The sequence below is a fragment of the Phoca vitulina genome, unplaced genomic scaffold (genome assembly GCF_004348235.1).
Source record: "Phoca vitulina isolate PV1807 unplaced genomic scaffold, GSC_HSeal_1.0 scaffold1, whole genome shotgun sequence".
Classification (NCBI taxonomy): domain Eukaryota; kingdom Metazoa; phylum Chordata; class Mammalia; order Carnivora; family Phocidae; genus Phoca; species Phoca vitulina.
The window spans coordinates 71273609-71282964 of record NW_022589704.1 but is presented as its reverse complement, the minus strand read 5'-3'; the positions used below and the strand labels follow the sequence as shown (position 1 = coordinate 71282964).

Below are 9356 nucleotides of genomic sequence, written 5' to 3'. Positions count from 1 at the left end.
CTTTTGACTTTAGATAATAAAGCATCCAAATTTATAAATCCAGTGCCTTCTTGGGCCTCATTTTGGTCCAGGTCAGGATCCCACTGATATTTACATAGGTAATCCTGTGGAAGAAGTGGATGGTGTGGAAGAATCCAGAATACTTGAGTATTCCACTCCACCTCCCAGGATAAGCCCTCTCCTTGATGCTGACCCTGAGCTGTTCCACCCACAGTGAGTTCTTTCAGAAGGACAGAGGTGGGAGAGGAATACTCTGAGCTGTGCAAAGGTCAATACTCTATGCAAACGTGAGGAGCAATTCTTCTTGGTATGTTTGTCCTCAGATGCTCCAGCTTTCACTTGAGGTGAAAGGTCATTTCCGGCTCCCCACATAAATACGTAAGTTTGTTTTGAAAGTTTGGTGAGGGAAAATGAAAAACTTATATTTGTTACAAACATATTCTCTTCTTTAAAGCAATCGAGGATGAAAGGTAGAATTATAGTTGCAGCAGGAGATTGGCTCAGGGCCTCCCACAAAGTTCGTGCTCAAGAACCTAGGGAGGTCATGATGCTGTAGGGCATTGTGGTTAGGGTATAGATGTTGATTTTATTTTTTTAATAAAAATTTTTATTTATTTGTCAGAGAGAGAGAGCAGAAGCAGGGGGAGTGGCTGACAGAGGGAGAAGCAGGCTTCCCGTGGAGCAGGGAGCCCGATGCGGGGCTCGATCCCAGGACCCTGGGATCATGACCTGAGCTGAAGGCAGACGCTCAATGACTGAGCCACCCAGGCGTCCCTAGATGTTGATTTTAATTGGAGGTGGGGATAGGAGGGAAAGTGTTGCCAAGCTGAACCTGCTCTAGCTCTCCTACCCTCCACCATACACACACACACACACACACACTCTCTCTCTCTCTCTCCGTATACTCACACGTGAATAGCCAAGGGGATCTTCAGGTGATAGCAGGGGACAGCCACATCATTTTTCTACAAAGCTTAGCTGTCACTTTTAGCTCCACCATCTGCACCTCTCATTAATAATGTTATCCAACAATCAGCACTTGTCTTGACCCAAAAAAAGTGGTCAGTCCTCTAGGCCATCATGTTACAGGTTGATAACCCTTGGAGTGTGACCTGGTGCCATGCCTATCTCTGGTTCCTGGAACTCCAAAAGTGCTTGGCTAAAGTCCAGTGGTCATGCTGATGCATCTTGCCTCCTCCCCTGCACTGTTTGGCTCTTTTTCAGAAATAAGAAAATTGTTGGAGACAATATTGAGACTTCAGTCAGTGCCAGCATGAATCAATAAGACAGTGAGTCCTAACCACACCACTTTGGCTTAGCTCAGTTCCCAGTCCTCTGGACCATTGTCAGAAATATTCCAGAAAGGTAAGTGTTGCAAGGCACACTTGTTCTTGTCGATGCACAGAAGTTCAAGGTCAGCCAAGACTCCCCAGGGAACAATAACAAAATACAAAGAGGATGGTGGATACTAGCTGGGACACTGGACTGAGATTAGGAGACTAAGTTTCTACTTCTGACCTTTACTAGTTCTTTTTTTAAAGATTTTATTTATTTACCTGAGAGAGAGAGAACAAGAGAGAGAGCAAGAGTGGGGATAGTGGCAGAGGGGGAAGGAGAAGCAGACTGCCTGCTGAGCAGGGAGCCCGACACAGGGCTGGATCCCAGGACCCTGGGATCATGACCTAAAACCAAAGGCAGACGCTTAACTGACTGAGCCACTCAGGCACCCCTGACTTTTACTAGTTCTTAAACCTTAAACAAGCCACTCAGCCTTCTGATTCTTGTCAAATGGGCATAATAACACCTGACCCACCCACCCCCAGTTTAACCTTCCCAGTGGCACACTAGGAAGAAGGCAAAAGAGACACTGAGATTTGTAATAAGCCATTTCAAGAGTAGTGAGAGCACTGGTAGTACCAGGATGACTGTTCTAGAAGCTGCCAGAACTATAGTAGCAGGAAAACTATAAGAGATGGTATAAAATGAGCCTAGAATAGGAATTAAGAGGAAAGCTGAAGATTGGGGCCAAATGGCAGCGAAGAGTAAATGGGGGAGGGTGATAAGGGAATTGGGAAGCTAGGATGGTGGCACTGCTAGATTTGCCTCTTGTGGGGGTGATAGGAGGGCCAACAACCCAAAGGATGGAAGAAGAGAAGGACGCCATTCTCTCCTCTAGGTTGGAAGACGTATTGCAAGAGAAGAGAGGCTGCTCAAAGTGGGACTCTGTAGCCAGGAGCCCAGCATGAATTTAGGCTCACAATTGCAGTCACTCAAAGTAAGAAGTTTCATGTGAACTTCAGATCCGAAAGGAACTGGAATTATCCCAGGGAATGTATAAGAGAAAAAGGACCGGCCAGTAAAAGCGCTTGGTGGTGATATGGCGGCTTATGTAGAAAGCCAAAAGGGCTGTTCCGTCATCTGCCGAGGAGTAAGCCCTGCATGGATGTGCTGTGGTTCCACTCAGCTGGAAGCCCCTGTGATACATTCACAGGCCCAGCAAAAACCGTGACAGTGATGAGGGGCTGTGTCAGGAGGTGCAAGGCTGGGGATTCGCGGGCGGACACTTTTCTTCAGCTCAGTTCAGTTCAGTTCAGCACACTCTTTGTTAGGCCCGGGGACACAGAGATGAGTAAGAAGTTACCCCTGCCTTCCACAAGATCCTAAACCGAAGGGAAATAAGCCTGCTAGCAAATCCACATGAAAAGAGAGCTTAGAAATGGCTTGCTGAGAATGGGGGCATGCTGGGGAGGAGGTCATGGACAGTGAAACAAAAAATGTGTTGGCTCTGGAGCTCACTAACCCCCACACACATCTTTAATAAACAGTCTTTAGTTAAGGTTTTTATTGTGGAGATTGTCAAATATATGCAAAAGTTGAGTGAATATTGTACTGAACTCTCAGGTACTCATCACAGAGCTTCAACAATATGGTCAATCTTGTTGAGCCTATAGCATCCAGCCCTCAACTTCTCCCTCTGCCTCTCTCCTTCTGGATTCCTTTAGAGCAAATCCCAAGCATAATTTCATCTAGAAATACTTCAGTATGTTATCTCCAATAGATAAACACTCATGTGTACACACACCTTCTCTCTCTCTCTCTGTAAACTAGATTTTGCAAATATTGTGAAGCAAAAGGGAGTATTAAATAAACAATCCAAGAATCTTTCACAACAAAAGCAAGGCTGGCGTTGCTATGCAAGCCGCAAGAGCAGGAAACAAGTATTCACACACACGCACACGCGCACACACAAATATGCACACACAGCTGAGCGGGTAGTGCCCACAGAAATTCGGGAAGTCGGTGAGAGGAGGAATTTGAGAAAGGGAGGTAGAAAATGAAGATGGTTTTCAGGTTGAAGAAAAGAAACAGGTAAACATAAAGTCGGTGGGAGTAAATGAGTAAACAAGAGGTATGGGAAGAAACCACGAGGGAAAATTAGTTCTCGATGAGTAAAAGAATATAGAAAACACTTAAAAATAGCTAGTTCTGAGGTTACTCAGAGGAATAATGGGGTGATAGGCTTTCTTTAGACGGAACCGAAGTCCGAGGAGGATATAACTGGCTTTGGGTACATATTATGTTTTCGAGTGAATGTCTGCATGTCACTGGAGTCGCCATCCCCTTCACATAGATCAGACGAGCTCAAACCCCCATCCTTCCCTAGTGGGTGTTCAAAGTCCTTCCACACTGTCTGTGAATCTCCGGGGAGTTATTGTGGTCACCTCTGACTTCCAATGGATTTGCTGTCCCTGAATCCCACCATCTTGATCTCATCTTGGCACCCAGCCCTTTTCCATGATTTCCCCGAAAGCCTACTCCAATGGGTGATTAGCTTACCAAAGATTTAGCAGAGTCTATATCACAGCAACCAGACAAGCTGCAGTAGATTATTAGATACCCCAGATTTTATGTGTATGACCTTCTACTACCTCCCACTCCCTCCAACCCACGATTTTGTTCACTGCTCAGTGTAGCCCTGGCAGGCTCCTATTCCTCCCACCATCTTGCTGACGGCTTCCCCTCTCCCACCCGCCCCCCTTTCCTCACTTTCCTACTCTTCCCTTCCTCCTGATTTCTGTTCAGTTCCACATTGGCAATTAGTGTTTTTCGTGTTGTCTTGACTCCTGGAAAACATGTCCTCTGGGAGTCACCTTACCCCCAAATAATCTCCCTGCTCCCAGCAAGTCTGACATCAACTGTCAGGATGTCAACATTTTCATCCAAATACGAAAGAATGGATGAGTAATCAATTGATTAATTAATTAATCAGGAAGACTGAAGTGACTGAGAAGTTGAGCCAAGAAAAATGAGCCAAAGGAAAAAGTGGAGAACTTCCAAAGGAGATGTTGAAGGACAGAAAGAAAAACACATGAAATTAGGGTGAGCAGAGCTTCAACTAAAAATACAGAATACAGATAGAATTTTGAACCTGCTTTTGCATACAGTATTTCATGAAATCACAAGAATCACGACATGGTAGCTATCATTATCCCACTTTGCAGATGACAAACATGAGCCTCAGAGAAGTTAAGAGATTCCAAGTTTTTGTAGTTTAAGTGGAGGGATTTCTCTTAATCCCAAATCTAGAGCTGTCTCCGTGACCCCATGAGAACACAGGCTGGAGCTGAAGCCTAGAAGTCTCCAAACAGAGAGGATCTGGATGTAATTTTGACTTAAAAAATAGAGCTGCATTTGAAGAGAGAAATCTGTGTGAAAGGACTGATTTAGGACCAATCAAATCCCTCAACAGGGGAAGAGCCATTTGAGTTCAGATTTTCAGGTTTTTGTTTAAAAGACACAATATGGAAATTTGAAAGATCATGGAAGTGAACTGGTTGGGAGAAAATAAATAATTTACAGATATGAACCCCCAAAAGAAAAAAGAAAGCCAAAAAAGGAAAATGTGCACAGGACACCTCCCCAGGGCACAGCAAAGGCATGAGGCTGGGGGAAATGCCACATGCAACTTGGGAAAGGTGCTAGGGCAGTGGACAAACAAAAGGTGACCTCTGTAGAAGGTATTTATTATTAGCCTGTGAGACACAGTAACAGAGATGTGAATGTTTTCTACAAGGGCTTTCCAAATCAAGCTAAATAATTGTGAAAGCAGTGGCCTGAGCCTGAGTCCTGGCCTCTCATCTTACTCCCCGAACAGCATGAGCTTCACCACCCACTTCCCCTCCTCCTCCAACTATCGGTCCCTGGGCTCCATGCAGTCGCCCAGCCACTGGGTCTGGCTGGCCAGCATCTAGGCAGGCGCCAAGGGCTCAAGCTCCCAGATCTCTCCATATCCCGCTCCACCAGCTTCTGGGGGCCTGGCCACCAGGATAGTTGGGAGTCTGGCAGGCATAGGGGGCATCCAGGGTGAGAATGAGACCATGCAAGACCTGAATGACTCTCTGGCCTCCTATTAGGAGAGAGTGAGGAGCCTGGAGGCTGATAACCAGAGACAGGAGATCAAAATCCGAGAACACTTAGAGAAGGTCAGAGACTGGGGCATTACTTCAAGACAATCAAGAGCTAAGGGCTCAGATCTTCGCAAATTCTGTGGCCAATACCCAGCTTGCTGCCGACGACAATGACTTCAGAGTCAAGTATGAGACAGAACTGGCCATGCGCCAGTCTGTGAATAATATCCATCAGCTCTGCAAGGTCATTGATGATAGCAATGTCACTTGGCTGCAGGTGGAGACAGAGATCGAGGCTCTCAAGGAGGAGCCACTTTTCATGAAGAACCACAAGGAGGAAGTAAAGGGTCTACAAAACCAAAGTGCCACCTCTGGGTTGACCATGGAGTTGGATGCCCCAAAACCTCAGGACCTCAAGATCATGGCAGACATCCTGGCCCAGTATGACGAGCTGGCTCAGAAGAACCAAGAAAAGCTGGACAAGTACTGGTCCCAGCAGATTGAGGAGAGCACCAGAGTGGTCACCTTGCAGACCGCTGAGATAGGAGCAGCTGAGATAACTCTCACAGAGCTGAGACATGCGGCCCAATCCTTGGAGATCAACCGGGACTTGATGAGAAACCTGAAGGCCAACTTGGAGAACAGCCTGAGGGAGGTGGAGGCCTGCTACACGAAGCAGATGGAGCAGCTCAACGGGTCCTGCTGCACGTGGAGTCGGAGCTGTCCCAGACCCGGAAAGAGGAGCAGTGCCAGATCCAGGAGCACCGGCCTTGCTCAAGGTCAGGCTGAGATCGCCCCTACCATTGCCTGCTGGCAAACAGGGGACACTTCTGCCTTGGTGACGCTCTGGATAGCAGCAACTCCTCGCAAACCATCCAGAAGACCACCACCTGCAGGACTGAAGATGGCAGCATGGTGTCTGAGAGCAATGCCACCATAGTTCTGACGCCTTGAGGCAGCAGAAGCAGGGTACGCTCTGGGGAGCAGGAAGCCAATAAAAAGTTCAGAGGGAAAGAAGAAAAGAAGAAAGAAAGAAAGGGAGAGAAAGAAAGAAAGAAAGAAAGAAAGAAGAAAGAAAAAGAGAAAGAAGGGGGAAGGAAGGAAGGAAGAAGAAAGAAAAGAAAGAAAGAAAGAAGAAAGAAAGAAAGAAAGAAAGAAAGAAAGAAAGAAAGAAAGAAAGAAAGAAAGAAAGAAAGAAAAAGAAAGAAGGAAAGAAAGAAGGAAAGAAAGAAAGAAAGAAAGAAGAAAGAAAAAGAAGAAAGAAAAACAAAAGCATGTTTTGAACGACCTGTAGGCCCACCTCATGAGCAGGCATCCCACAGGCTTCGGGCCCATGTTTGCTCTGGTAGTTTTCAACCCCACTGGGGTCAGTCATACCACTGCTATAATTATCAAAGACCTGTGAGAAAAGAAAAGAGGAAGATGGCACATAAATGTTCCTCATGAACAAAAGTTTCAGGGTAGTTTGGAGAAAAAGGGCAAGAGAATTGAGTCACCATAGGCTTGCTAAAATCAATACACTGTCCAAATTAGCCAGAACCATATCTGTATTAAAACAACAATTTACGGGCGCCTGGGTGGCTCAGTCGTTAAGCATCTGCCTTCGCTCGGGTCATGATCCCAGGGTGTCCTGGGATTGAGCCCCGCATCGGGCTCCCTGCTCTGTGGGAAGCCTGCTTCTCCCTCTCCTACTCCCACTGCTTGTGTTCCCTCTCTGGCTGTGTCTTTCTGTCAAATAAATAAAATAAAATAACAATTTATTATAAATAAAATTATTAGGTCACTGGTATGGGTCCAGAAGACTTTTTTCTTTTTTTTAAAGGTCCATCAATTACTCAAATTTAAATGTCATTACATTGGAGAGAAGGATATTTGCTGCCAATGCTAGCCATTTGAATATAGTAGGATTGAGAGTATCGTAAGAAAAATGTCAGAGATCATAAAATGCAGAGTGAAAGATTTTATTATTTCTATTCATGCGATGGCAGAGATTGAAATTAATTTCTTAAAATGCAGAGAATTAGGTAAAGGGGTGAGGAACCGAAGTCATGCTCTCCTTTAAAGATTTCAGAATGATGGAACTTTTTTTTCATTGACACATTGACACATATTCTAAAGGAATATATCCTAAAGGAATATAGCCAAAGGCCTCCAAGAATAAAATAGATCTTGCCACAGAAGCATTTAAGGAAGAACACAGACAGATAAAACCAAGGTGAAGACACCAGGGCCGAAACAGTGAAATCAAAGAACAGATGAAGCAGAATGGGGGTATTAAGAGCAGAAGCAGGTCATACAAGAACAAAAACACTCCCTTCAAAAATCAAAGGTCTATGAGAAGAGAGAGGATTGTTGCAAGATGAAAATGGCCAGAATATGGTACCCAAAGAGAGCCTGGAAATAATGGAAGGGTTCAACCAGATGGATCAAGTGCAAGGAAAGATTGATCCACGCACTTGGCCATGGCTGCCGAAGAAATGAGTGGCCTGACAGTGGGCATGATGGGTCAAGTGGTTCTAAGTGAGCCAGATCTGGAAGCAAGAAAGCCCTCCCAGCTCGGGCAGACACGTGGTCCAGCTCCGCCAGGCTTTTAAAAAATGAGCAAACTGCTGGTTTCAACGGCAGACACTTAAGGGGAAGGTGAAGTGAATCCACCAGGGAGACAAGGAGCTCGTGGTACTTTACAGAGGAAAGAGGGTAGACATTGAGGACAAGATGCCACTATCTTTAGAAGCACGGAGCAGGAGACTTTGGTAGGAAATTTTCCACCCCCTAACAGAATGCTCAACAAAGTGGAAAAAGAAAGCCTAGACTGGTGTGAAATCACAAAACATGCCAGGGGGCTTAGAGGGGATAAATGACAATGGGGAAGAAGCGGGAGAGAAGAGATGGTGCTGGGGTCACAGAAGACACTGGCAGATGGTGGTCTTTGCTGTGCCTCCCAGATGCGAGGGATGTGAGAGCAGGGCCTGCAGTGGGGGTGCAGACAGGAGTCAGCAAGCAGGAGGAGTCAGCTGGAGCTCGATGCGAGGATGAAAAGGAACAGCTTACTCTGGGCAGAGCCCGGCTTCCTTCTGCAGGCAGTATCAGTCTGGCAGTTACCAAAGGGTCATGCTGGGGCTGACAAAATAAAATACGAGGTCATAAAAATGAAAAACCAGGGAAATCTGATACTATCGACAGGATGGACTGATGAAGAGGCTAGGCCCACGAGCATTTTTACCTCCAGGTTTGGCGGGTGTAGAATAGTAGCTATCACGTTTTGAGGATTTACTGTGTACCAAGGACCTTCTGTTATATCCAACCTCTAATTTTTACAACAACCCATTTTACAGATGCCAAATGCGTTGTTCAGAGAGGTTAAGCCCCAAACACCCCTGGATCTATATTCTTTTCCTTTGACGTGGACATTTTTCCCTAGTCTTTTTCCAAGATATGCATTACAACATTATTCATATTAAAAAACAACAAATGTCCAAGTAATTCCACTTCTAGGTATATACCCAAGAAATAAACACGTCCACACAAAAAGTTGCATACAAATGTTCATAGCAGCATTATTTGTAATTGCAAAAAACTGAAAAGAACCCACATGTCCATCAGCAGATGGCTGAGTAAATGAGCTGCAGTATATCCATACCCCGGGATGTTATTTGTCAAATGAAGGATAGGTGCCTGCTGCAGTGTGGATGAATCCCGAAAACATTGTGCTAAGTGAAAGAAGCCGGTCACAAAGGACCACATATTGTAGAATTCCATTTATATGAAATGTCCAGAACAGGCAAATCTATAGACACAGAAAGTAGATTAGGGGTTGCCTCGGGCTGGGGGAAGGGGGGGATGCAGAAGTTTGGTGGTGGCAGCTAAAGGTTATGGAGTTTCTTTTTGGAGTGATGAAGATATTCTAAAATTGATTGCACTTATGCTGTACACCTCTGGAAATACTAA

The 9356-nt window shown here is 45.4% G+C and overlaps 1 pseudogene; it reads left to right on the top strand.

Moving 5' to 3' along the window:
• The first annotated feature begins 5156 nt into the window (after window positions 1–5156).
• Window positions 5157–6362, top strand: LOC116631142 (annotated as a pseudogene).
• The last annotated feature ends 2994 nt before the right edge of the window (window positions 6363–9356 follow it).